Source organism: Heptranchias perlo, chromosome 1, assembly GCF_035084215.1.
Source record: "Heptranchias perlo isolate sHepPer1 chromosome 1, sHepPer1.hap1, whole genome shotgun sequence".
NCBI classification, from domain to species: Eukaryota; Metazoa; Chordata; class Chondrichthyes; order Hexanchiformes; family Hexanchidae; genus Heptranchias; species Heptranchias perlo.
In genome coordinates, this window is record NC_090325.1 from 139949261 (window position 1) to 139977154 (window position 27894).

Consider the following 27894-nt stretch of genomic DNA (forward strand, 5'->3'; position numbering starts at 1 on the left):
ACGAGGCCAGTAGCCAAATTTGGCTTCAGTCTCAGGCAACACAGACTGGCACGCTAAGCGGTCGCCCCCCAACCCCCACCCCCGACTTCGTGCTCGTTTTGGGTGCACGTTGAATATCTCCTCCACTCACTTTTAAACCCACTTTGAACCATTTCAGTTCTACTGTCTGCTGCAGAAATGATTGGAGCGCAAATCTGCCAACATAATAGGATGGCCCTTGTTTGACCAATTCATCTCACATCAGAAGATCATTACTGACTATGTGTGTTATCACAGGCACTGTTTCCACAAATAAAACAGAAATTTTAACTCGAAGGATGGTAATTGGAGGTCATTTTCTTTTTAATTACGAAAAGGTTAATGACAACCTAGGGGGAAGATTTCCTCTGCATGCTATGTGCAATGAAAGTGACACTTCAATTAAATTGGGTTTACAATTTTGATACACATAGCAAACAAAGAAAATCCCCCCTCGTGCCAAACTTTGTTTTAACATGGCTTAATGTGACAAAAAAATGTATTGTCCAACATGATTAACAGCCAATGTTGTCTGAGTTATCACAAAACAGGAATAATAAATGGACAAGTAGTATGTATATGCATGTATAGGCCTGTACATATAGATAGATACTTGTTGGTACTTAAGTGCATGTTTGTGGTTAATTATTTTTACATGTAGAGAAGGATATGTCAAGGCTTTATCGTTGGTTTAACTTTAACTATGTATGAAAACAATCCTCACCTTTTCCTGGCAGACTCTTGAATAGACATAGGCAAGACACGCGTACTGTAGAAAAATAAAGCAAGTGGTAGTATTTCCAGCACCTCTCTTATTCCCCAATAATTCCATAAAGAATCACTTGAAACTTGCTTCTACTTTGCAGGATTTTCCAAAGAATATGAAGTTGGCAGTTTTTGTTTTAAAATACACAAATGCTGGAAAATATGAAACAAATTGAGTCTTCCTAGGTTTAGTGATACTCAGTCGAAGTTAATTTACTGTTGAAGTGACGTGACTCACTGACCTGCTCAAATAACAATCCCCTCCTTCAGAATGTACCTCGTGATTAAAGGCTGTTGACAGTCCTGGTGAGCCCCTAAAATACAGGCCAATGGCAGTCCACGTCTGACTAAACACGTAGCCTACTGACTGTGTGGAGCTCGACGAGGTTCAAAAACAAGTCAGGACGAGAGCTCTGTGCAGCTGGTTCACAGGACACAATGTGCACAGGCCAGCTGTATTGTGATGCGAACCCTGGAGCTCCTTGGGGAAATCTAAAGTTATTTCTAATCCAAAACTTTAAATAACTGAGATTTCCAGTCATTTTAATAGTGCAATTAGTAACACATGGTTACTGAGAAATGTTATAGTTGGTAGAGGATTGTGCTTGATCAGGACTTCTACAAACAGCAAGTAAAAATAGCCACTTGGCAGAAGTTCCCTCTACAGCTCATTTAACCATTCACTCAGACAGTCAAGTTAACAGAAAACACTCATCAACAACATATTTTACACAATGATTACGAGGTCGATTTTAACTCCTAGTGCGAGTCAGTTTCCGACCCACAACATGAGACCATGGTGATTCCAACCGCCGGGCTTCATTATCATGCTGCCACTCCATTTCCGCCCATTCCGATTTTAACCTGCTCGACTGAAGCATATTTAGAGAAGGATTCTGTTCCGGGCGGAAAGTGAGCGGGAAGCAGCTGCCAGCCTGCGAAAATTGGACGCCCATGGCCATCTGCTGGCATGCAGGTAGGTGTGGGGAAAAGGGTATTGCAGGAGAGAATAGGGGGGCATCTGGGACAGGGGAGGCCTAAACCTTCCTTGTGGGGCCTGGCAAAGCACGTCTGCTCCCTCTGGCATCACAAAGGAAAGTAAAAAAACTTATCTTTTAGGGCCTCTTCATGTCCCGATCCTTTTCTGACTTGATTTCAGCCTGGCAGGAAAGCTGCAGCAGCTTCTCCGCTCAGGCCTGAATCAAAATGGCGTTGGTGTCCAATTGATATCATTGTATCCTGATTAGCATATTTAAAGAAGCACCCCGTCGACTACAAGCAGATGCCCACCTGCTCAGAAGAGCAGGTTAAAATCGGACACGATGGGATCCAAGAGGTTTTCGGGCAAGTAAGTAACCCGGGGCATTTTAACTGCCCACCCACCCAGTTTCTGCCGAGTGGGTAGGGTTAAAATCTCCCCGCACATATCTAAAATGTTTTGATGTCTCTCTAGGTGCAATGTGGCTGTAGATTGACTTATGTTTATTGCACTGAGCATTATGAACAGTGAACATTTTATGCTTGGGACTCTGATTCTAAATCTAAGGGGTTGAAATCATGCTTTGTGAAACTAGTAATGAATTAATTACTGCATTCATATAAAATTCCTTTGTCTGCTATTATAATGAAGATGTTAATCCAATCATTTCAAGTTGTGATTTCAACCCCAAGCGTTTTGTGAGAATCATGAATTTTATATGGTGTGAGTAAGGGAAGTAGATGCATCCTTGGATTGAATCTATCAGAGAATACAGTTGCTACAGAGATTCACCAGTTATGCATACAACACAGAGTGATGCAAGGTTCTAATTAATCCACTAGTTTATTTTTAAAGAAATCCTGAAGTATGTTATACGTTGAGTGATAATGAACTGCAATAATATTAATGATGATTGCACACCCTAGGATGTGGGGGCGAATTTTCAAGCTGCCAGGCATAAAAGTACCTTGGGCAATTTTAAGGCATCCGAGCACCGCCTAGCTGCTAATGTTGCATATCCGATCCACTGCCTTTTAACTTACCGCAGATGTTAATGGAAATTATCAAAATTTATTGCTCTAACAAGTAAAAACAAGTTACTGGATCTAATCAATGATGTGACAAGTAATGCAGGTGGCAATAAGGGGTGCAAAATTACTGTAGAGTCCATGGGCCCGATATTACCATGGCGGCGGGTTCGCGGCAAGGGGTCTACTGGGCGCGTGGGTAACGCACCCGGTGAAATCAGTCAGCTCCGCGCGCAATTACAGGATAATTGGAGCCACTTACCTTTGGTTCCGGGTTTCCCGCTAAGCTGTGCGTCAGCAGGACTGCGCATGCACAGTAAGGTCTGACAGCTGGAGGAGCTCTATTTAAAGGGGCAGTCCACCAATGCTCCTCCTGCTGCAAACAATGAATGCGACACCATGGAGCACTCCAGGGGGAAGGCTGCCCCATGTTTCCCTCCTCCTCCTCACTCCAGCTGCTGCTGGATGGGGTGAGGAGGAGGAGGGAAACATTGTTCCCATCGGATGGGAGGAAGTGCCCTCCCTCCACTGCGAGGAAGGCATGGTTGGAGGTGGCAGAGGAGGTCAGCAGCTGCGGCAACGTTGCACGAACCTGGGTCCAGCGCCGCAAGAGATTTAATGATCTAACCAGGTCAGGCAAAGTGAGTATACTTACGCATTCTCACACACTCCGTCTTCCACATCACCTCCACCACCACATAACTCCTTCTGCACTGCCACCACAACGTTCTCGCATCACTCCTCACATCCACTCAACCATCATCCTCACCTTGCCTGCACTTACTCACCGCTCCAGTTCCCATTCGAACACTACCATGCAACCCACTCCTCATACAATATCATGGCTATGTTGCACACGCACCCTCCCATGCATCTCCCTCACGCTCAACCCACCCACACCAATGCATGCAGCGTCTCACCATGCAAGCATCACTCAATCACGCCTCTGTGTTCTGCCTCGATAGGAGAAGAGATGCAAGAACGCCCGGGAGAGGGCACGGACTGGAGGGGGCCCGCCACACCAGGTGGTGCTAACGGACGTGGAGCAGCAGGCGTTAGAGATCAGCCGCACGCTGGAGTGCCTGTCCGTGGCGGATGCCGAGGCTGGGGCTGCAAAAACGGCCGGTGACAGAAAGCTAACACTCAGCACACATGATAGCGAATGATCTTAGCATCACTTGGCATCTGCCGCACCTCAACATCTGTCCACATGCCTAATATTGCTTTCTGTTCTCTTGCAGGGCCGTCTGCGAGTGCTCAGGCCTGAATCAAAATGGCGTCGGTGTCCAATTGATATCATTGTATCCTGATTAGCATATTTAAAGAAGCACCCCGTCGACTACAAGCAGATGCCCACCTGCTCAGAAGAGCAGGTTAAAATTGGACATGATGGGATCCAAGTGGAGGGCGATTCCTCAGAGGACCTGCCGGCCTCTGAGGGTCCATCGTCATATCCGAGCCATGCATCCACCAGCGCAGATACGCACACGTCGGTGGGTCCCCATCCTCACTTAGTTGGGCTTGCACATGGTGAATCACTACGCACGTGAGCACGAGCAGACCCTGGTGGCAGGGGCAGCCGTGCAGAGTTCGTGTCGGTGGGAGCACTCTTCTCCAGGCTCAGCTCAGCTGGACCTAGATGCTGAACCCTGGGGGCCAGCCGTGAAAAGGAGAGTCGTCGAGGGGCAGCAGCACATTGCCGAGGTGCTGGAACAGGTGCCACGCACACTCTCCACAATCGCACAGGTGATGGAGGAGTCCAACTCCTGCATGAGGGGAATGGTGGCACAGGTACAGGAGGGTATCTGCGAGATAGTGTCGCGGGTCGGTGCGGGAATGTCTGCGAATGGAGGAAAGGCTAGCCTCCCTCAAGCGTCAAGCACGGCTCAACAATGAGTCTATCCAGGCCCTGACAATGGCCGTTCGGACTCAGGGTGAGCAACATTCTGCCGCCTTAAACAGGCTGACAGATACTTTACAGGTGGCCTTTCAAGGCCTCACACAGGTCCTCCATACTGCCGTCTAGCAGGGTGGAAGGAGTGATGTGGGCCTGCGCCACGAGAGGGATGATGGTGAAAAGGGACATGGAAGTGGGGACGCCACTCAAAGTGCTCCCACGTCTCACCCATTGCCCCCCTCTCAACCAGTACCTGCAATGCTGCCCCCTCTATAGGTGGCCGAGACTGCCCCTGCACAGGTGCAGGTGGAGTAGTCTTTGGAGGGACCCTCACGGGCACCGAAACCCAGAGGGCATCGGCCCAAAGCATCTAATCGGTCAGGGCATGAACAAGAGCAACCTGCCACTACCTCTGCTGAAGCCACAGGGGTAGCACCACGTAGGGGTTCCCGGAAGCGCAAGGCGAAGGTGTTTTGAGCACAAAGGGAATGCACAAGGGTGTATGACGATCTGTCATGTTTTTTATTTATATTTGTTTAGTTCACATCCACAATAAACCCCATTGTTATCACCACTACTGCCACGTCTTGCCCATTCTTGACTGGCTTGTGCAATAGGTCCCCTTCGTGGGGCTCACCATGAAGACGAACACCTAGTCCCACTCATTGGGTCATACTACAGTAGGTGCAGGTGTAGTTGCACCACTGTTCTATGCAGAGGGCAGGGGAGGGGGCTGGTATGGCCGCTCCTCTGTTCAGGTGATGAGGACTGGACTCTTCTGACAGTCTGATGTTAGGAGAACCGTTCACATATCAGTGACTCCCTGGCCTCACAAGCAGCCAGGTGAGCCGCTGTTCTGCCCATGGGTCGTTCCTCCTCCTCCTCCTCCTCGTCCTCAATATGGGTGGCAGATGTGGATGGAGCCTCCTCCAGCGGCACCCCTCTCTGTTGTGCCATGTTGTGCAGGTGGAAGTGCCACAGCACTGTGTTGTGGAGCTCCACGTGTCAGGGGCGGACGGCGTGGCCGGCGAGGCTGGTGATGCTGTTCGTCCTCTGAGGAGGTCATGACTGCAACTACGGCGGCCCCCACCCGAAAGGTGTATGTCTGAGGGGGTCCGCAAGGTAGGTAAGTGTGTCCTCACACCGGGGTTGAGGTTCCAGGTCGGTGAATTTTCTTGTTAGGAGGAGGGTGGTGGAGGCCAAACTTTGTCCAAAGTGACGGAGTGGCCTCCTGCAATGGTTAAGGGTCTCTCCCTAGCCTCCACCTGTCGGATGGACCTTTGCAGCTGCCACAGGCTGCTGGCTGCAACACGTCCGTTTCAACTAGGAGTGTTTCCCCCAGTACGGGAAACAGTCTATGTCAATTGCAAAATCCCATCCTTCCTAATATAACAGGTCAATCAGGTTTGTAAACGACCTGAAATACCAAGATAAATACTTTAAGTGGCACCCCGCTGGCTTTAATTGCTGGCGGGAGTTCCACATGCGGGGGCTGGGCGCGCACGTCGGCGCGTCTGTGGGAAACCCGGAAGTGGGCGGGTTGAAGCCGGGCTCCCAACCCGCCCCGGGAATCCCCGATTTTCGGAGCCCCCCCACCGCCAGGAACGCACCCAATGGCGGGTGCTAAAATCGACCCCCATGTCTTCATGAAGCTGAACTCCTTGTACAAAAAAAAAAGCAGTGCATAAGACTCACTCATACTTTTTTTACACCACAATGTCATTAGCCACAACAAAAGGCTGTTAAGATGTCTGGAGCTGTCACTATACATAAAGTTAACACATTTCCAGATTGATAAGAAATGTTGAGAATTGCAGAAAGTGAATCAACAACTTAAACCGTGGATTCAAATTTAAGATATCACACAGTGAAATACTTTGGGCAGTCACTTGCCACACAAAGATACTGCATTAATTAAATGTTTTAATGTTCTAGGTGAGAAGGCCAGCACATCTTCTGAATCTTCTCATCCTGATTAGGGTACAGTTTTTTTTTGACTCTTAAATAAGAAATAAGAGGAGCTGCCATTAAAGGAAGCGGGAAGCACTGCGAAGATTTCCAGTGAAATTTTTATAAAGGGCTCAGAAAAGGCTGAGGCCTACTTTAGTTAAGAGATGGGGGCAGAAGAGGTGGAGAGGTGGCCACTAACATGTTCTCTCCCTCCAACAGGGCCTTCAGCAGCCTTCTAGTTGCCATTCTAGTCAGTACCATCAGTCCTCTTCAGGTGATATTTGGGGTTGGCAGTACAGCGACAGGAACACAGGAAAATCGGCCAGTTTCCCTAGCTCCGTTCTCCATCGTCATTTACATGCAGGGAGGTCGTCAAGGATTGGGTGGCCGAGATCCCTGGGAGGATAAGAAAACTAGTGATCAAAGGTTCTAGAGTCAGGGATCCAATGGGATCCACCCCATTTTCCCTCCTTCTCTGCCACTATACCACCCGATAGTGGTGGAAAATCCATCCTGATGTGTGTGCAAAGAGAGACACACCACATATTCACATCTACAATTTTTGCTAAAATTAGCTAATGGAGGCAAATATGTCCAAATGTTGTAGCAATATTTGTATAGTCTTCTATATCAGATTTTCCAATAATATGTGCCTTTCACGACTTTGGGACATCTCAAAGTGCTTCACAGCCAATGAATTACACTTTGAAGTGTAGTTACTATTCTAATGTAGGCAAACTCCACACCCAATTTGTACACAGCAAGATCCCACAAACAGCAATGAGATAAATGACCAAATAAACTGTTTTAATGATGTTGGTTGAGGAATAAGTGTTGGTCAGGACACCAGGAGAACTCCTCTGCTCTTCTTCAAATAACGCCATGGGATCTTTTATGTCCACCTGAGATGGGGCCTCAGTTTAACATCTCATCCAAAGGACGGCACCTTTGACAGTGTAGTACTCCCTTCAGTAATACACTGAAGTGTCAGCCTAGGTTATGTGCTCAAGTCCATATGGTAGCTGATGCATATAAATAATTTTTAGCTCTTTGTCTACTGAAAAAGTCTTACTATGAAAAAAAATGCAGTTCATGATTGGTTAAAGTCAACTAATTAAAATATCGTAGTAACTTCTCATCTTCAGCGCTCCCGATTCACCACTCAGGAATTCAGGCATGTGGCCCCTGTGATTTTCCATTAATTAAATTTAATGGATGGGAAGCTTTGTGCCAGGAGTGCTGAAGACTGGATTTATCCCATTTGTTCTTATCTCCACTGATGATTCTTCCACATGTAGTTTGTTAGAACTGAATTCAAAAGTCATTGACATCTCAGGTGAGGAGACTGAGAATGAGGAGGATTACCAAGAGACATCTGGTGAAATCATCCCCAAAAACAGAGGATCAATGGTCCAGGCCCAAGAGTGTACCACTTTAAGGTGGGGGAACTGCATCTGTGAAAGATTCTCTAAAAGGCCATCTTTGCATTCCACAATACCAGCCGGAAGGTCAACCAAAGCAGATCCAGGAGACACATCAGCGACATTCTCCAGGTGCTGGCCCTTCAAACATCCCCAGCACGGGCAGAAAGCGTGCTGGAGGAAGATATTCAGCTGCTTACATCCAGTTATTCAAATGATCCACAGCACAGTGTAGTCTGGTAATGCGAGATGATGTTGCATAATACTATGCAATTTGAGTGGGTGCAGTTGAGGTAATCTGCTCATTACACTGCGAGAACCAGCGGCTCTGCTCCCCACAGCTGCAGGATATTTCCATTCAGAGAAATGCAATCTGCAGGGTTGTGAGCACAGTATCAAGCCCTTCTGAGGCTGATGTGACCCCAAACCCAGACTATGACCCTGGCTTGTGCCAGATTTCAGCAGCCAGTCCCTTGGAGTATCTGTAAAAAGAGAAAATCTACATAGTTTTAGAACATAAACCTTGTTACAATTCATTGCATTCTATAGTAAAATTCCTTCATTAACTTGTCTGTTAATTTTACACATTTTTACAGTAATAAACTTAAATTGTTAATTTCAAACAATGTGAATACGCTTTTATGTTTTACATTTATTCTCTTTCACTTAGTAGTGTAGTAGACAAGTTAACTATAATTTTCAGAATAAACCTTTTGAGGTACAAGAAAAAAATAATTACCTTTGTAATTTTCCACAGTCATTTGATGAAACAATTTCTGCTAATTATTTTGACTGGTCTCTTCTTTTCTCGTTAAGCCAGTTCTCCAATCCCATTTAATGAACATATTTGAAAGCTGCAGCATGGTCCCTACTTAACCATAATTGACTTTGATGTAATCAACTTTCCTCTCAAAGTACTGCATTGGGAACAAGTCAAGCCAGGTGTTGTTATGGTCTTCTTACTACAATACAGACTGGACACACTGAAGAATGCAAATAAGCAGTTCCATAGGTTAATTATTTTTGAAAACCTCCTTAATAACATCTTGCCATTTTACTTCTCCTGATTTCTGAGGTAGTACCATTTCATTTGATTTTATGAATAAATTTGGGCATTTTGATCTGCAGTTATTTGCTGATAAGATTAACTCTGAGCAGTCTAGCTAGAATTCAAAATGCTCAGTGCGTCAATTTAAATTGAATTAGGCTGGCTGGGTTTTCCTTGGTCTCTTAAATACATATTTTACAATTTCTTTCCAAATGTCTCCAACAAATTTTTCCATCACATTGAATCCATTTCAAATGGTACAGAGATGGAGCCACATATAGTTTGAGTTAATTTATTTATTTGCTTCTCAATATGCATATTTATAACAATCTTTAATTGCATACAAGAAAAGAATTTGACGGATGGTTTTGAAAGATTTGACCTGTAGTTATTGAATATTCTCCCCTTCCATCTCCCTCTAAATTTTCCTTTGTTTTGTTATTGATTCTTCTATTTTCATATTTTTATCTTCTGCATTTTTTTCTTTCTCCCTATTTCTTTCCTTACTCTTAGGATTGTTTCTTTTTCTACTTTCCTCACTTACAACAATCAAGAGTAGCTGAGGGAGGCCCTTCAGCCCATCTGGCTCAGGCTTTCTTAGAAACCTACAGTCCCTCCATCAGAACATCCAAGTGCTTCCTGAATGATTCCAGTGTTTTTGCCTCCACTACCCTACGCAGATCAGTCCAGGTATTAATCACTCTTTGTGTGAAGAAATGCTCCCTGACACCAGTTCTGAACTTGCCTTTTACTAATTTGTACCTATATTGGCCTATATTTGTGGTTCAACTTGAAATAATGTTCCAAAACAATCATCTGAAAAGGTGACCCACTTACATTTCAATTCTGCTTCCAAATCATTTATATAGATTAGAAACAGTAGCACAGATGCCTGGGGCATTCAGTGCATCTCCCAAGCCTGTCATCATTCCCCTAACCAGTACCCGCTGCTTCCTCTCTTTCAGCTTTTCATAGGGGATTTTATTGAAGGCTTTTTGGGAATCTAGACACATTACATTATAGGGCTTTCCAATGTCCACTTGGGATATCATTTCTCAACAAATCAAGGAGGTTGGTCAGGCAAAATCTTCCTCCTCTGAAATCACATTGGCTAAATCTGTTTTGTCACCTTTGTTTTTTTTTCCAAAATAGATATGTTGGCCAATCTCCAATCCTGTATTTATTAGGGGTGATTCTGCAATCCGTCACTCCCAGCAGGGAGCGGCACTTGAATAGGGCACATCTTAGGAAATTACAGGCATGCAGCCTGTGATTTTCTGGGTTTTTTTATTCGTTCATGGGATGTGGGCGTCGCTGGTGAGGCCAGCATTTATTGCCCATCTCTAATTGCCCTTGAGAAGGTGGTGGTGAGCCGCCTTCTTGAACCGCTGCAGTCCATGTGGTGAAGGTTCTCCCACAGTGCTGTTAGGTAGGGAGTTCCAGGATTTTGACCCAGCGACGATGAAGGAACGGCGATATATTTCCAAGTCGGGATGGTGTGTGACTTGGAGGGGAACGTGCAGGTGGTGTTGTTCCCATGTACCTGCTGCTCTTGTCCTTCTAGGTGGTAGAGGTCGTGGGTTTGGGAGGTGCTGTCAAAGAAGCCTTGGCGAGTTGCTGCAGTGCATCCTGTGGATGGTACACACTGCAGCCACTGTGCGCCGGTGGTGAAGGGAGTGAATGTTTATGGTTATTAAATTAAATTAATGAATCAGAATCCCAGGCTGGGTGCCTGCAATTTCTAGAGATGCAATGTTTGGAAGTGCTGCTCCGTGTTGGGACTGCTGGATCATGACTCATCACCACCTATTGGGCTAGAAATTCATTTTGGTCCGTTTTTGGTCATGGAATGTACCCAGGGAGCGTGTGCCAGAAGTTGGAGGCCTGAGGCGTGACCGAAATTGAGCCTCGGGCCTCATCAACATATTTCCGATGAGCTGCGGACAACAATCAGATGTGCAAAGACAGCTCACCGGTTTGAAAAGAATCAATTTGGGCCAGCTGCCTCACTGGCAACGGGCCCCAGGTAACTACTGGGAGGGTGGGGAGGAGAACGTGTAAGTAAGTTAAAAAGAAAATACTTGGTGACAACCTCCAACGGTCCTCTAAATGCTGGTTAGATTGTTGAAGAACCCAAAAACATGCCCAGTGCAAGTCTCTGTGCCAGCAGAGTACAGTTGGAAAATTTACCTGATGCTATCTAGGCTCAGCCACATAGATTCTTACCAGGGTTGCAAGGGTTATTATTACCAGTAAGGTTTAAAGGGAGAACCAGAAACCAACACTGACAAAGAAAAATAGGCCCGAGAGGCAAAAAGGAGGAAAGAAACAGAGGCCCAGCAGGGAAAAGCAGAGACTGGACGCTCTCAGTGGATGTACAATGGAAAACATGCAGGCTTATTTTAAATGGGCTTTGGCAGACAGCATTTGATCTTATATCTGCATACTCAGTACAAGCATCAGCCACTACAGTGTAGTGCCTGCTTCAAATGAAGTGTAAAGTCAAAAGTAATCATTTGCTCAACATGATCTTTTGTGTGTGGGGGATGTGAAAAAGTAGTTTTAAAAAAAAATGCAGCTCAGTCTTTAACAAAACGAGTGCTCTTACTCTTCTACTGGATATTTGATACTCTAAAAAGGAAGACTATTTCTTTCTCAGAATCACTCATTCTCAGAGCTTACTTGGTTTAGTAAACAGCTCCAAATGATGACGTTGTAACAGAAAGCTTTTCTGCTGATTTAACACCCAAAGGGGGTGATTTTCACCTTCACTGCTTGGGCGCTGACCGGCAGAGTAAATCGGCCGCCTGTTATAGAACCCATCCAATTTCAAGGGGAGTGAAAAATCGGGCAGGTTCTCTAACGAGCGGGCGATCTGGTCCACCAGCTTACTGCCCAAGTGGTGAAGAGAAAATTATACCCAAAGGCTCAATTTGCAGCACCAAAGAATATGAACAAAATAACAATGAGAGACTCTTCAGGAGGTTGTTATATCAGTGACGAGCAGATAAGCCTTTAAAAAAAGTACACAAAGTACACACACTGGATTATCACTGACCCAGCTGGAGATGGTGGTGCGGAAAGCGTCTTAAAATATAGGTCTTCTGAGTGCCCCGCCCTACACACTAACTTATTTGTGGTTTCTGAGAATCCAGCGTAAATGCTGCAGTAAGTCTCTATCTGCTCACTGCAGAACTGCTGCTCCCTGCTTTATAGGCATTTATTTCAAGTCCTCTGAACAATTTAATAATGGAAAGGAAAGAGAGAGAGAAAGATGACGAAATCTGATAACCCCCTTGTATGCCTAGAATAAAGGAATCCGGTAACTTTAAGAGCTATTTGTTTGAACAATTTCAATGTTTTTCAATATATTTCATTCTTATCATCAATAACAAAAATACAAATAAAATGATATTGTGCTTTTGCTGCAATTATTTCCATCATTGACAGTAAGACATCTGTCAGAGAGGAACTTTGTAAACTTAACAATAAGCATAGTAGCTACTGAAAGAAATCCCTTAAATAGCAACGGTATCATTGACAACCAAACTGCAGTTTTCATTCAGATATTACGAAGTACGCCAGATCTGTCTGTGACATACTGGAGATTTTGTATAAAATAGTACACTACTAAACACAAATTATAGTAGGTGCTTGCTGTATATATCTGTAGTACATGTATAGCAGCCATATTATGAGGGTTGCACACTCACTTGTCTACCTGAGGTTTCCGCCCCTGCCACAGCACAAACAGCCCTTATCAAAGTCACAATGGCATCCTATGTGACTGTGGTGAAATATCCCTCCTCATCCTTCTCGACCGGTCTGCAGCCTTTGACATGGTTGACCACACCATCCTCCTCCAATACCTCTCCTCCGTCATCCAGCTGGGTGGGACTGCGCTCACCTGGTTCCATTCTTATCTATCCAGTCGTAGCCAGAGAATCACCTGCAATGGCTTCTCTTCCCGCTCCCGCACCATTACCTCTGGAGTCCCCCAAGGATCTATCCTTGGCCCCCTCCTATTTCTCATCTACATGCTGCCCCTCGGTGACATCATCCGAAAACACGTCAGATTCCACATGGACGCTGACGACACCCAGCTCTACCTCACCACCACCTCTTTTGACCCTTCCACTGATTTGTCACGTTGCTTGTCCGATATCCAGTATTGAATGAGTGGAAATTTCCTCCAAATAAATATCAGGAAGACCGAAGCAATTGTCTTCGGTCCCCGCCACAAACTCCGTTCGTTAGCCACCGACTCCATCCCTTTCCCTGGCGACAGTCTGAGGCTCAAACAGACTGTTCTCAACCACCACGTCCTATTTGACCCTGAGATGAGCTTCCATATCCACTCCATCACTAAGACCGCCTACTTCCACCTCCGTAACATCGTCCGTCTCCGCCCCTGCCTCAGCCCATCTGCTGCTGAAACCCTCAGCCACGCCTTTGTTACCTCTAGACTTGACTATTCCAATGCTCTCCTTGCCGGCCTCCCACCCCTCATAAACTTGAGCTCATCCAAAACTCGCTGCTCGTATCCTAATTCACACCAGGTTCAGCTGTCCCATCACCCGTGCTCACTGACCTACATCACCTCCCGGTCCAGCAACACCTCGAATTTAAAATAGTCATCCTCATGTTCAAATCCCGATACGGCCTCGCCCCTCTCTATCTCTGCCTCCTCCAGCCCTGCGACGCTCCGCGATCACTGCACTCCTCCAATTCTGGCTTCCTCCGCATCCCCAATTTCCTTTGCTTCACCATTGGCAGCCGTGCCTTCAGCTACCTAGGTCCTAAGCTCTGGAATTCCCTCCCTAAACTTCTCCACCTCTCTCTCCTCCTTTAAGTCACCCCTCGATGACCTAGTAGCTCTTTATGTGGCTCGGTGTCAAATTGGGTCTAATAACACACCTGTGAAGTGTCATGAGACGTTTTACTACATGAAGGGCGCTATATAAATGCGAGTTGTTGTTGTTATGTGCTATAGAGATGTAAGTTGTTGTCACCTGCTAAGAAATTCTTTGGGGCAGCAGGTGACCTCCACCACTGTCTAACCACCTCCACTTGACATTCAACAGCATTACCATTGACAAATACCCCACCAGAAACTTAACTGGATCAGCCACATAAATACTGTGGCTACAAGAGCAGGTCAGAGGCTGGGTGTTCTGTGGCGAGTGACTCACCTCCTGACTCCCCAAAGCCTTTCCACCATCTACAAGGCACAAGTCAGGAGTGTGATGGAATACTCTCCACTTGCCTGGATGAGTGCAGCTCCAACAACACTCAAGAAGCTCGACACCATCCAGGATAAAGCAGCCCGCTTAATTGGCACCCCATCCACCACCCTAAACATTCATTCCCTTCACCACCGGCGCACCGTGGCTGCAGTGTGTACCATTCACAGGATGCACTGCAGCAACTCGCCAAGGCTTCTTCGACAGCACCTCTATCACCTAGAAGGACAAGGACAGCAGGCACATGGGAACACCACCACCTGCATGTTCCCCTCCAAGTCACACACCATTCTGACTTGGAAATATATCTCCGTTCCTTCATCGTCGCTGGGTCAAAATCCTGGAACTCCCTACCTAACAGCACTGTGGGAGAACCCTCACCATATGGACTGCAGCGGTTCAAGAAGGCGGCTCACCACCACCTTCTCAAGGGCAATTAGGGATGGGCAATAAATGCTGGCCTTGCCAGCAACGCCCACGTCCCATGAATGAATGAATTAAAAAAAACTCCTGCATGGGAGCTGCACTGGAAGGGCTGAGGATTTTCAGCCCATTGTGTCCCAGAGAATTGACTTTAAGAGTCTCTTCCTCACCTTCAAATGCCATATGGCCTCACCCCTCCCAATCGCCACTATTTCCTCCAGGCATTTGTCACTGACAGCATTCTATAATGCCAACCCACTCCTTGTTCCCTGCTTTCTCCGTTCCAGCATCAGTAACCTTTTATCAGCCAATATGACCTTATCCCCTGGACCTCCCTCCTCAGCATCTCCACCCTGTCACCTGCTTCCTGCATTCAAAAGCCTTTTAAGGATCCTTCCCTTCACCCATTTTTTTGCCCCTTCCAATCACTTTCTTCTCTCTCCTTTTGTTATTCATTACCCATTAAATGATCCAAGATAAACACTATTTATAATGGATCTGCACAGTGTTGGTATAAGAGATGTGTGTTGTTTATATGGGGGTGTATACCACTTGTACAGCTGCTGCATCCATCTGAGACACAAGGCAGACAAACAAATCTCCATCATGAACACAGCTTGGGCTGTTTTCAGACATTTGATCCTTTGCTATTATGGTCCTGCAACTCACCCATGTCACAGCACAAAGGTGTGTCAGTCTAAATCTGCAGGGTTTTTTTTTTGAAGTTGGTGATGAACTGCTGGAAGTTGTGCTACAACATATTTACACACAAACACAAATGTCCTAATTTCCATTCTTTGCTGGCATAGAAAGTAGCACAGACAGGGGCCATTTTATTATTAGAATGAAGGATAAATGAAGCAAAAGATGCGAGAGTATTGTTTGTATCACTGCCACTTCCAGCAGAGGTTGTGAAGATGGGGCACATATCCCAGACACCACAAGTAGAAGGAAACAATTTCTCTTCCTTATCGGAGTGACCTACCCAGACACTAACACCAGTAAATACCTCGGTGTACTGCTTTTTTGTTTAAAAGAATTCCATATTTTGTACCATTAATATGCCAGAGCTTTTCATGGTTGAACTACAGTGGCAGAAAAGGCTGGTTTGTAGCACTGTATTTTGTAAACTGCTGAACAAGACACTACTGTGCTAGCCCGCTCCCCCTCCCCCCTAACACCACCACTCAGAATCCGTACCAGTTTTCAAACATTCAAAGCCAGATGAAATCACCTGAGAAGTCACTTGTGCCCCCTTGAACTAGAGCCCAGTGTTTCTACTTGAACAAAAGCATCCCCAGGGCAGCATAATCCCCTTCATTCTGGTCTGTGTGATTTGCTTCCCATTTTATCCAATCACTGCAAGGTCACACCAGGCCAGCTCTGTGTGAACAAAGAGCTTGTGAAAGGAATGCAACACAATGGTGACCTCAATACTGTACCAGGAACAAATGTGTTTTTTAAAAAAAAAACACAATCAAGAAAATGGATTTTCAACGTCGGCAGTGTTGTGTGGAGAATTTTTCAAAAAACATGGAGGGCTGAAGAAGTGCTTTCATTGAAATAAACATTTAGGCCACAGTCGAGAAGGTTCAGATGGTTTTAAATCTGAAAACCAACCAAATTATCTTACCCTGAAAATATTCTGCTGTTCCAACATATATCAATGTATTCTCCTGTAAGTACCATGTGACAAAACAGAACAGTGATTTCATGTATTTGTCTGACACATACAAAGACCCTCATCTCCATGTTTAGGGGTCTCCAAACTACTGAGAAATCGAGAGGTAGAATTCCTGTTTGCCCCATATGGGCTGTGTACTCTCTCCCCATAGAGACACACCTCACTTACCTACATCTAGAAAGCTTGTGCACAGATTGGCAATGGGCTTAGGCATCCCAAGTGTGCACAGAGGTACTGCCGAAGTTTAACAAGCTACAACTGCATTGGTCAGCTTCCCCTGCTTTACCAGCCAAGACCACTCTACCGATTGGGGCGTTGGCTTGCAGGGTTATTTATTTGGAGGTTATTTAGGGCCTGGTCATAATAATCCCAACCCAGTGACAGGTCTGCGCCTCCAAGTACCATTAGTGAGCCAGGCTGGCTCATCAACCAACAGTGCCCTGCAGTACTGCAAATCTGCATGGTTCAAGTATTGAATCACCGAGTCTACTGCAGAAGGTTGACCTCATTCTGAATTTCCATCACCAGGCCCCCTCAATCTCAAAGAGACCCTGCTTACCTCCCTCCTCCAAGGAGGATAGTCAATAGCTGGTTGCTGGACAACTGACAAGTGTGGGTTTGAGCAGTCATGCTGTTCATCTAAGTATTATTTATGACTATAATAATAAAGCAAAAGTTTCCTACAAAAAAGTTGCAAATGGATGACGTCTGTATTGTAATCAGAAATAAACCGAAAATTGTCACCTCTCATCTTCCAATTTTCAGATTTGATAAGGATCCGTACAAATGTGTAACACCCCTTTTTTCTGTATGTGCCCTGATCATTTGTTCAATGACATATTCCTGCAGGACACTGCTGGATACCCCAGGTCTGTTTTTGGAATCCATAATGTAATACCCCGAAATTGCTGGGTTCTCGCTACACTGCCAGAGGTGGGGCCACCGTCTGCCAACTGTCCCAACCATTGACCCCAATCCAAATCTTGAGGGTGGGTCATTTTAATATTTGGAGTGGATGGCCCCACACGTGTAGAGCACAACAGGAGCGTCTGCTCCTTGTTGCCAGCGAAAAATTGGAGTGAAATCCTCCCAACCCTTTAGGGGGATGTCCAACATTCTTCATGGGTCGAAAACACAAGAAAAAGAAAACTTCTTTCTCCACAGGGCATCAGAGAGGATCCTCTGGGATCGACTACCATCGCTCCTTTACTAGGCTCACAAAGGAACCCAGCTCTCAGGAGGCAAGAATCTGCTGGGCCTAAGAGGGGCGAGCTGGGCAGCATTCCCAAAGTAGCCCGTGAACACCCCAAGATATTCCTCCAAACAGCTGCCAGGACACAGGAGGAGTGGGCAGAACATGCACCACTTCCCCCATCCCCATCAAGATTTTTGATGGAGGGAAAATGGGGCAGAAATCCATATGGATTCAGGTTCTGCCCCAAATTCAAGCTGCCCTCTGGGTGATGCACCCAATTTTTACCTTCCCCAAATTCAGGAATTTTGAGCTCTATTGGTTTTTCACTATACATTGAAACTGTCATTATCAGATCACAACCAAATCAGACAAAGGGGAAGCAGATCAAGAAGAATGTATCAGCATCTATGATACAGTACCGTACCCAACGTGATGGCCAAAATCAACTTAAGGAAAAAGTGATCTCACAACCAGTGTGATAACATGTCTCACAGGGCCACACAGAATTTTCACAATATGCCATAGTGATATGTGTCAGATATCATCAGTCACTTGTTGTCTTGTGAGATGGAGCTAAGCTTCCGGCAAACCAAATAACCAAGCTACGGGTTACTTTAAAATTACTGTGTATACATGTAGTTTAAATAAGTGAAAGCTCTCACATTGCTCAGCAATATTATTTATTAATAATAATAATAATCCAATTAATATCTTGTGAGCGTAACACAGTGATGCAAACATCCAGCTTTGTTGCTCATGCATTAGTGCATTTTATTTGCCTAAATGTCATATTCCAGCAATAGCCCATGGTTAGGGCAAGTGATTTGGCATGGAACGACATCCATGATCTTCCATACTGCCTAAATACTGCAATTTTACATACGAAATCTCAGAGGAAGTGAAAATGTCAGTGTTTGATTGGAGTTAAGTGAAAGTCCTACCCATGGCAATCTTCCATTGATCATTGAATGGGGGATAATAAAATCTATTTATAATTGCTGTAGGTAAGAAAGATATATAGGTTACTGAAGAACACCCGTACAAGAACAGTGCTAGTGAGAAAAAACTGCATTAATAGCTACAAATTTCAAAGCAAGTTACAGTGCTCTGAAAACTGTACAAATGCTTTGATGATGTAATAAGGCACTATATAAATGTAAGTACTTCTTTCTTATTTGGTTGCTCCTAATTGTGGTATTGTTCTCATTAAGACATTTGATATTTACTACATTTTGTTCAATAAGTTACCATTTGGAACCCTTTCATTATTCAAACCTCCCTCTACTAATCAAACTCAATGTTTGTGTCATAGTACGCATAGAAAGTACAGTCCCAACATTCCAGGTTCCCAACTACTGCTTGGACAATGGGAATGCTACAGTATTTCACTGCGTCCCTGTCTGTGGACATTAGAAAACTGACATGCTCTTAAACAAGCTAGTTTGAATATTTGCTCACTACAATGATATACACAGTTAGAAATACAACTTCTGCATCTTTATTTTCAATCCTTTCCTGCCATCTTCAAGCTTAGCCTTAAAATCCTTTCCTGCCTCAACCCCAACATTCATACACACACTTTGGGTCGGCCATTTACATTCCTCTAGAAGCAGCCTGAAATATTTCCAATAATAATTGGCAATATGAAAAGCTGTGAGGTGAGCGTGAACAGATGACATCACCACATCAGATTACTGTGTAATTTTCTTACTCGCAAGCAAACAAAATACAGTCCATTAGGGGCTTCATGAACTTTGTGAAACAGCTTCCTGACGGGTTCAGTGAAGGTGAATAATCGAGTGTGTCTCCAGTATGCGCCTAATTGATGGATACTATACACCATTTATATATTGTTACATCTTTCTACAGCTCTTGAAAGAAAAGTTCGAATAGCTGGCAATTAGAATTGGTTTTAATGTTAGCATATATTATTTAAAATTTCAATTCATTTTATAAATGTTTATGAATGATAAACCAGATTAGCTAAAATTGCAAATTTATATAGCAGCTCTGTAATAAGACTTAACAATAAAATACAATAAAAATCATATGTAAATATTAAGAGGAAAACAATGTCAGCAAATAATGTCGTTAATTACCATAATTATTTTGTCATAATAAGGCAAAACGAGTTACGTTTGTGCTCAGTAGAATGATTGCTTGTACCAAACCTGTTTTTATGGTTAAATTGAATTATTGGCTTTTTATTCTTCCTAGTCTTCACTGAAACTTTTTGACAAAAATACTACAGGCAACCCAGTATTTGATGAAAGGTTAGATTAGAAATATGCTTAATACTAAATAACATGCCAGCACCAAAACCTGAAGATAAAATTAAAGATCCATCAGCTTCTCAGCTTTCAATAATTTACTTCTTACTCACATGTCCAGCATGATTGTTTTTTTCATGTACTACACAACCCAAAGAAACATAATCTTCACTGTGTGAAACCCTCTTTCTACTCAGCACTCGGACCTTCCATTTCGACACAGATGTCAAGCTGCTGGGTCCAGAGTGACGCTCCGACAACTAAACAACCCTTTCACAGCACAGCAAGAGCAGGGGAGCAGTCAGAGAGGCGCAATTATCCAATGACTGGGCGCTTGAGCCCTCCTGGCTGTTGTAAGCTCATGCGTAGTGTTCCTGTTCAGGGAAAGAGGGTGGAGCTAGTACGTTAAAGCAGAGGTTACAGACAGCAGGAACTTACAAATCATTAGCTTAGCTGAGCAAAGGCAGCGGTCTGCACAGGGAAACGCAGCAATACAAGCACAAAATTACACAGCAAGCTAAAAAAAGATCCTTGTACTCCAGCAATAAAGAACCCCGAATCGTAGCACTGGTGGGCAAGGTGGCTAGCTAGCTCAAAAGGAAGGAGAAGCAGCCTTCCCACCCAGAAGGTCATGGTGAGTTTGAGTTTCAGGGAGCTGCCCTGCCCCCTCACTCAAAATGTGGCAGCTTTCATTAGGAGAGTTTCATCGGTGCTCTGCCAGAACACTAAATGGAGAAATGCACAGCAGGGGGGGGGCGGTGGAAGTGTAGGAGGGGCAGAAGCTATTTAATCCCGTATGAATGCCCTTTTTGTCAGGCATTGCCAAGCAATTTTAGCACTAGTCTGTGATCTAGCTAATCCTGTGCTCCTGTCTGAGGATGGAGTGTATACTCACATGGGAGATTCAGTCTAAATAAAACAATTAGCAATAACCAAAGGTTATCACTGGACAGAACTTCTGAACGCAATTTATTACTTGAAGTGGACATGTACTGTGTAAACAATTTTTGTGTAAACAAGAATAATGAAGGGGTGATTGACAGGTCACCAATTCCAATAACACAAAGATCTAAAAATCTTGCAAGAACTCCACAACATGCATTCTTGCTTTTTAAAAAACTGCTACTTTTGCATATGGGGAGATCAGTGGGAGACATCACAAGCCCTGTTCTTCTCTCTATTTAGGCTTTACAGTGGGGCTTCTCTCACACTTGGACCAGATATTAGAAGCTAGCTCTTCAAATGACTCTGCTGGTTAAGTAGCTGAGCCATACAGACACAAGGATCCAGGTTTGATCGTTAGTCTGTGTTAAACTGAGTTGGATTAGACAGGGGGGAATTACCCTAGGTTCCCACTCGTGATTATTATCCAGTGACCTGAAGAGTGGTGAGGGCAGGATCAGGCTTAGCTGTGAGGCTCCTCCCACAATCAAACAGCCTGCCAACACTCACTGTCTAGGCTCTTACATAAAGAATAGCCACAGAAGGTGACCAGCACTCATTGAAATGTACCCCAACAAGATAACAAACACCTGCAGGGGAAAAGGAGGAGCCAAGAATAACAAATTGGTGGAAAAGAAAGGAAAGATTTTTTTTGGAACACATAACAGTAGCTACACAGATCTCCTATCAAGTTATTCATTCAATTTTTAAAAATCCAGCAATACTCAAGTTCTATAAATGCTACTGCAGGCAGGCCTTTCAAATCTTTGAAAAGCAACGATATGTATTAGAAATAATTCAAAAAAGCCAAAAATAAAGAATGAAAAAAAATCAAGTCTCCCTAGGCCACCCTTGCACATTTGTAAACAATTTTACAACACCAAGTTATAGTCCAGCAATTTTATTTTAAATTCACAAGCTTTCAGAGGCTACCTCCTTCCTCAGGTGAACGATGTGGAAATGAAATCCTCGAAATGAAGTCGCATTTATAATTCACAGAACAATGCTTGGTGAGTACAGACAGTTTTTTCAACTGCCCGTTGCCAAGGCAATCAGTGTGCAGACAGACAGGTGTTACCTGCCAGGTCTCACAGAATATACAAATCACCAAAAAAAAACAAACAAAAAAAAACAGAGATAGAGAGGTAGAAACATAGAAAAGACAGCAACTGACCCGTTATATTAAAAACAGATAACATTTGTTCGCTGGTGGGGTAACGTGTAGCGTGACATGAACCCAAGATCCCGGTTGAGGCCGTCCTCATGGGTGCGGAACTTGGCAATCAATTTCTGCTCGACGATTTTGCGTTGTCGTGTGTCTTGAAGGCCGCCTTGGAGTATGCTTACCCGAAGGTCGGTGGCTGAATGTCCTTGACTGCTGAAGTGTTCCCCGACTGGGAGGGAACCCTCCTGTTTGGCGATTGTTGCGCGGTGTCCGTTCATCCGTTGTCGCAGTGTCTGCATGGTCTCGCCAATGTACCATGCTCTGGGGCATCCTTTCCTGCAACGTATGAGGTAGACAACGTTGGCCGAGTCACAGGAGTATGAACCATGCACCTGGTGGGTGGTGTCCTCTCGTGTGATGGTGGTATCTGTGTCGATGATCTGGCATGTCTTGCAGAGGTTACCGCGGCAGGGTTGCGTGGTGTCGTGGACGCTGTTCTCTTGAAAGCTAGGTAATTTGCTGCGAACGATGGTCTGTTTGAGGTTGGGTGGCTGTTTAAAGGCGAGTAGTGGAGGTGTGGGGATGGCCATAGCGAGGTGTTCGTCGTCATTGATGACATGTTGAAGGCTGCGGAGAACATGGCGTAGTTTCTCCGCTCCGGGGAAGTACTGGACGACAAAGGGTACTCTGTTGGTTGCGTCCCGTGTTAGTCTCCTGAGGAGGTCTATGCGATTTTTTGCTGTGGCCCGTCGGAACTGTCGATCGATGAGTCGAGCGTCATATCCCGTTCTTACTAGGGCGTCTTTCAGCGTCTGTAGGTGTCCATCGCGTTCCTCCTCGTCTGAGCAGACCCTGTGTATTCGCAGGGCCTGTCCATAGGGGATGGCCTCTTTGACGTGGTTAGGGTGGAAGCTGGAAAAGTGGAGCATCGTGAGGTTGTCCGTGGGCTTGCGGTAGAGTGAGGTGCTGAGGTGCCCGTCTTTGATGGAGATTCGTGTGTCCAAGAAAGAAACTGATTCTGAGGAGTAGTCCATGGTGAGCTTGATGGTGGGATGGAACTTGTTGATGTTATCGTGTAGTCTCTTCAGTGATTCTTCGCCGTGGGTCCATAGAAAGAAAATGTCGTCGATGTATCTGGTGTATAGTGTTGGTTGGAGGTCTTGTGCAGTGAAGAAGTCCCGCTCGAACTTGTGCATGAAAATGTTGGCGTATTGGGGTGCGAATTTGGTCCCCATGGCTGTTCCGTGTGTTTGGGTAAAGAACTGGTTATTGAAGGTGAAGACATTGTGATCCAGGATGAAGCGGATGAGTTGTAGGATGGCGTCCGGAGATTGGCTGTTGTTGGTGTTGAGTATTGATGCTGTCGCAGCGATGCCGTCATCGTGGGGGATACTGGTGTAGAGTGCCGAGACGTCCATCGTGGTGAGAAGTGTTCCTGGTTCAACTGGTCCGTGGGTACTGAGTTTTTGTAGGAAGTCTGTAGTGTCGCGACAGAAGCTGGGGGTTCCCTGTACGATGGGTTTCAGGATGCCCTCGATGTATCCAGAGAGGTTCTCACACAGGGTTCCGTTGCCTGATACGATAGGACGTCCGGGTGTGTTGGCTTTGTGTATCTTTGGGAGGCAGTAGAAGTCTCCCACGCGGGGAGTACGTGGGATGAGAGTGCGTAGGATGCTTTGAAGGTCTGGATCGAAGGTCTTGATCAGTTTGTTGAGCTGGTGGGTGTGTTCTTTGGTCGGGTCTGTGGGTAACCGTCTGTAGTGTTCCTGGTTGTCCAGTTGTCGGTATGCTCCTTTCCTGCAACGTATACCTCATACGTTGCAGGAAAGGATGCCCCAGAGCATGGTACATTGGCGAGACCATGCAGACACTGCGACAACGGATGAACGGACACCGCGCAACAATCGCCAAACAGGAGGGTTCCCTCCCAGTCGGGGAACACTTCAGCAGTCAAGGACATTCAGCCACCGACCTTCGGGTAAGCATACTCCAAGGCGGCCTTCGAGACACACGACAACGCAAAATCGTCGAGCAGAAATTGATTGCCAAGTTCCGCACCCATGAGGACGGCCTCAACCGGGATCTTGGGTTCATGTCACGCTACACGTTACCCCACCAGCGAACAAATGTTATCTGTTTTTAATATAACGGGTCAGTTGCTGTCTTTTCTATGTTTCTACCTCTCTATCTCTGTTTTTTATTGTTTGTTGTTTTTTTTGGTGATTTGTATATTCTGTGAGACCTGGCAGGTAACACCTGTCTGTCTGCACACTGATTGCCTTGGCAATGGGCAGTTGAAAAAACTGTCTGGACTCACCAAGCATTATTCTGTGAATTATAAATGCGACTTCATTTCGAGGATTTCATTTCCACATCGTTCACCTGAGGAAGGAGGTAGCCTCTGAAAGCTTGTGAATTTAAAATAAAATTGCTGGACTATAACTTGGTGTTGTAAAATTGTTTACAATTGTCAACCCCAGTCTATCACCGACATCGCCACATCATGACCCTTGCACATGTCCTGGTGGTGAGCTAAAGAACTGTTATTGGTCAGAGCCTGGGAACCTTTTGTGCAACTGCCAAGTATGGTGTGTATTATGGAGTGATCAAACAATGGGCACCAAAAATACATTTAAAATTGGTGGGTGAGAATAAGAGAAATAAATACAAAGAAAGTTGTCACCATTTTTTGAAATAAATATATTTTAATCACAATGTGTAGAGAAGTAGTAGCTGAAGTGAGAAGGTGCCATCACAAACCAATAAGAAAATATACTGTGAAAAGTACATGGTTACTATCAGGATTATAACAGGTGCTACAGCCATTTTCGGAACATTATCAGATCCATACTTAATAGCCCAGATTTTGCAAAGCCGCACCCCACTGGCACAGCCTCAGAGACAGTGGTTGGAGACCGTACAATCTGGTGTGCGAGATCATGTGACCTATTCACTGTACACCCATTGTTCCAATGTTATGATGAGTGATTAATGAGACCATTGCTACCAACACTTAAATTATGGCCCGGAATTTTCTCTGAAAATTTTTTTTTTATTTGTTCATGGGTTGTGGGTGTCGCTGGCAAGGCCAGCATTTATTGCCCATCCCCAACTACCCTTGAGAAGGTGGTGGTGAGCCGCCTTCTTGAACCGCTGCAGTCCGTGTGGTGAAGGTTCTCCCACAGTGCTGTTAGGTAGGGTGTTCCAGGATTTTGACCCAGCGACGATGAAGGAACGGGGTTCCAGATCTTTCTGTTCCAGAGAATTTATTATTTATTACTATTCTAACTAACACTTCCTGGTTCTGTGTCTGCGCAGCTTGTTAACGATGCTTCAATCTGATTGGTTAAGGGGATACACAGTTCCTTGCTCCGCTCATACAGCTCATAGATGCCCGGGAGAGGACGTTACACTTTCTCGGCTCCCCATTGCAGGAAGTTGACGTCAAAAGCCCGTGGATAGTTTGTGGGTAAGTTTAAATCTAATGAGTGGTGGGCACCATTCGTTCACTGCTCAGTACAAAATCCAGGCTATTAAAACCTAATGTTAAACTTTGGGCATCCAAATTATACATCTTCGAGCAAGGCTTCACCACAGCTCCAGCCTCACTCATAAAATCTGGGAGCATGGGTTTTCTCCCACACCAATACTTTTGATCATTATATTGGTTTCTGATGGCTTTGCCATTGAAAAGAGGTGAGCATGGGTATTCCTTTGGGGGTTCTGAATATGCTGTACTTTTGAGATGAGGATGAGGAATTTGTGATGAACCAACAAATGACCCCTGAGGTATTTTGGCCACATCTGTCACTACCTTGAGAGCTGTACCTGGACTTGTCAAAGGATACCTGTCTTTGCCATGCCTACTTCACAAGACAGGCTGCCACAGAGTTGTGCCACCTGCTGTACAATGTTCTGCACACAACATCTGGATCAAAGACAGCTCTTCTCATTGAGTTAAAGATTGCCACTGCACGAAGCTTTCATGCTACGAGATCTTTCCACCACTCCTACTCTTCCTGGCCCCACAAAAATCATTTTCTCACCTGCCTTTGAGGGCCTCCACGTCTTAGCTGACAGGTTCCACTGGGTGGAGTGTCCATGGTGGATACTCCACTCAGTAGGCCGTAAAAATGGCTTTGGGGCCCCAACTACATAATAGTACCCTGCTTTAAATGTATTCACGAAGCTCCTGCCTGAGTAAGGTGAGCGCCTCAGCGCCTATTAAACCAGCGGAAGGAAGATGGAGGTGGGGCGGCAAACCAGCGGTAAGTACTGCCCGGTTTCCGCCGGACGAAGGGAGTTAAAATCACTCCATAGTTCCATCAAATGAAATAGGACCATGGTTCACTTATCAAAGCCTCAAGCCTGTCTGTAGCAGATGGTGTCATTTTATACTTTCCTGTTGTAGAAAGATTCTGCTCTTACTGGGATGCTTTGTTCCTTTCGACTTTCAGAGCAAACTTGGTGAAAACAACTGGGATCCGCTAGATAAGCCAATCAACCACTGCGAACTGCTGAACAGAGGAGATGTCATTGTTCATTGGGAAACCTGCCAGATGCTCAGTCACAGATTCGATTCAGCTAAACAAACACAATGTGCCCTCTCAGTGTTTTCACTAATGCATTGTCCTGTTTGTTAAAAAAAAAATCAGACAATTCTCCTTGTAGGACACTCTACATCTCTGAAAGAAGGAAATCGTACCTTCCTAAAGTCTTGAGATTATTTTCCCACTCGGTGATATGATTATTGTAGTAAAATTAAAAATTTGAATTTTCTGCACTTCATGAGGTTTTCTATATTTGTTATTTATTTTTAAATAGTACTTGAGTATTCACTATCCTTCACAAAATTACATGTATAATAATGTAAGAATTACAGAATAAGAAAAGGCCATTTCTTCCACAGACGTACAATTTGTTCCATCATAAGAGCCTACACAGCCCGCTTTGATTCACAAGGAAAGGTTCTGCCAAGTTTCTCCGTCTAAAAATATACTTAAAATTAGTGGACAGGAAGAAGAGAAATAAAGTAAACAAATTACAAAATGAAATTGTCACCATTTTTGAAATAAAAGTAATTTAATTAGCACGTTTAGAGAAATAGTGGCTTAGGTGAGAAAAAGCCATCTCAAACCAGTACAAAAACAAACATAGTGAAAAATACACAGTTACTGTTCGGATTACAGTAGGTGCTGCAGCCATGTTGTACATCATTGCCTTCCCTGGCATAACTTTTCCAAACTCTCAGCAGCTCAGGAATCCTCCTTAATTAAGACTTATTGCACCATCTCCTGCTCTAAATCATTCCTTTCCAGCATCTCAAAACTTTGCAAACATTCCTTCCCTTGGTCCTCTCTCCATCCTACAATCACAGGCTTTTAATAGATAGATAAGTCACCTGGTCCGGATGGGATGCATCCTAGGTTGCTGAGGGAAGTAAGGGTGGAAATTGCAGAGGTGCTGGCCATACTCTTCCAATCTTCCTTAGATATGGGGGTGGTGCCAGAGGACTGGAGAATTGCAAATGTTGCACTATTGTTTCAAAAAAGGGAGTAAGGATAAACCCAGCAACTACAGGCCAGTCAGTTTAACCTCGGTGGTGGAGAGGATTTTAGAAACGATAATCCAGGACAAAATTAATAGTCACTTGGACAAGTGTGAATTAATAAAGGAAAGCCAGCACGGATTGTTAAAGGCAACTTGTGTTTAACTAACTTGATTGAGTTTTTTAATGAGGTAACAGAGAGGGTCGATGAGGTCAATGCGGTTGATGTTGGGTAATCGACTTTCAAAAGGCGTTTGATAAAGTGTCACATTATAGGCTTGTCATCAAGATTGAAGCCCATGGAATAAAAGGGCCAGT

At 44.8% G+C, this 27894-nt stretch overlaps 1 protein-coding gene and 1 long non-coding RNA gene across 5 annotated transcripts in view; one reads left to right on the forward strand and one right to left on the reverse strand.

Moving 5' to 3' along the window:
- trim2a (tripartite motif containing 2a) overlaps positions 1-27894 on the reverse strand; it is a 176061-nt gene that overhangs the window by 73612 nt on the left and 74555 nt on the right. Inside the window, exon 1 of one of the 4 annotated variants that reach the window (XM_067991836.1) lies at positions 20035-20200. The exons of 1 other annotated variant lie outside the window; for it this stretch is intronic. The gene's annotated coding sequence lies outside the window, so the exon portion shown is untranslated. Of the gene's footprint in view, positions 1-742; positions 1545-20034; positions 20201-27894 lie in introns of those variants that run through there. 2 more of the 4 variants (XM_067991860.1, XM_067991843.1) reach the window with 2 other exon arrangements.
- On the forward strand, positions 1172-26776 carry LOC137326601 (uncharacterized). The gene is made up of 3 exons (XR_010964233.1): positions 1172-1759; positions 25380-25497; positions 26486-26776. It is a non-coding gene; the product is annotated as an uncharacterized lncRNA (long non-coding RNA).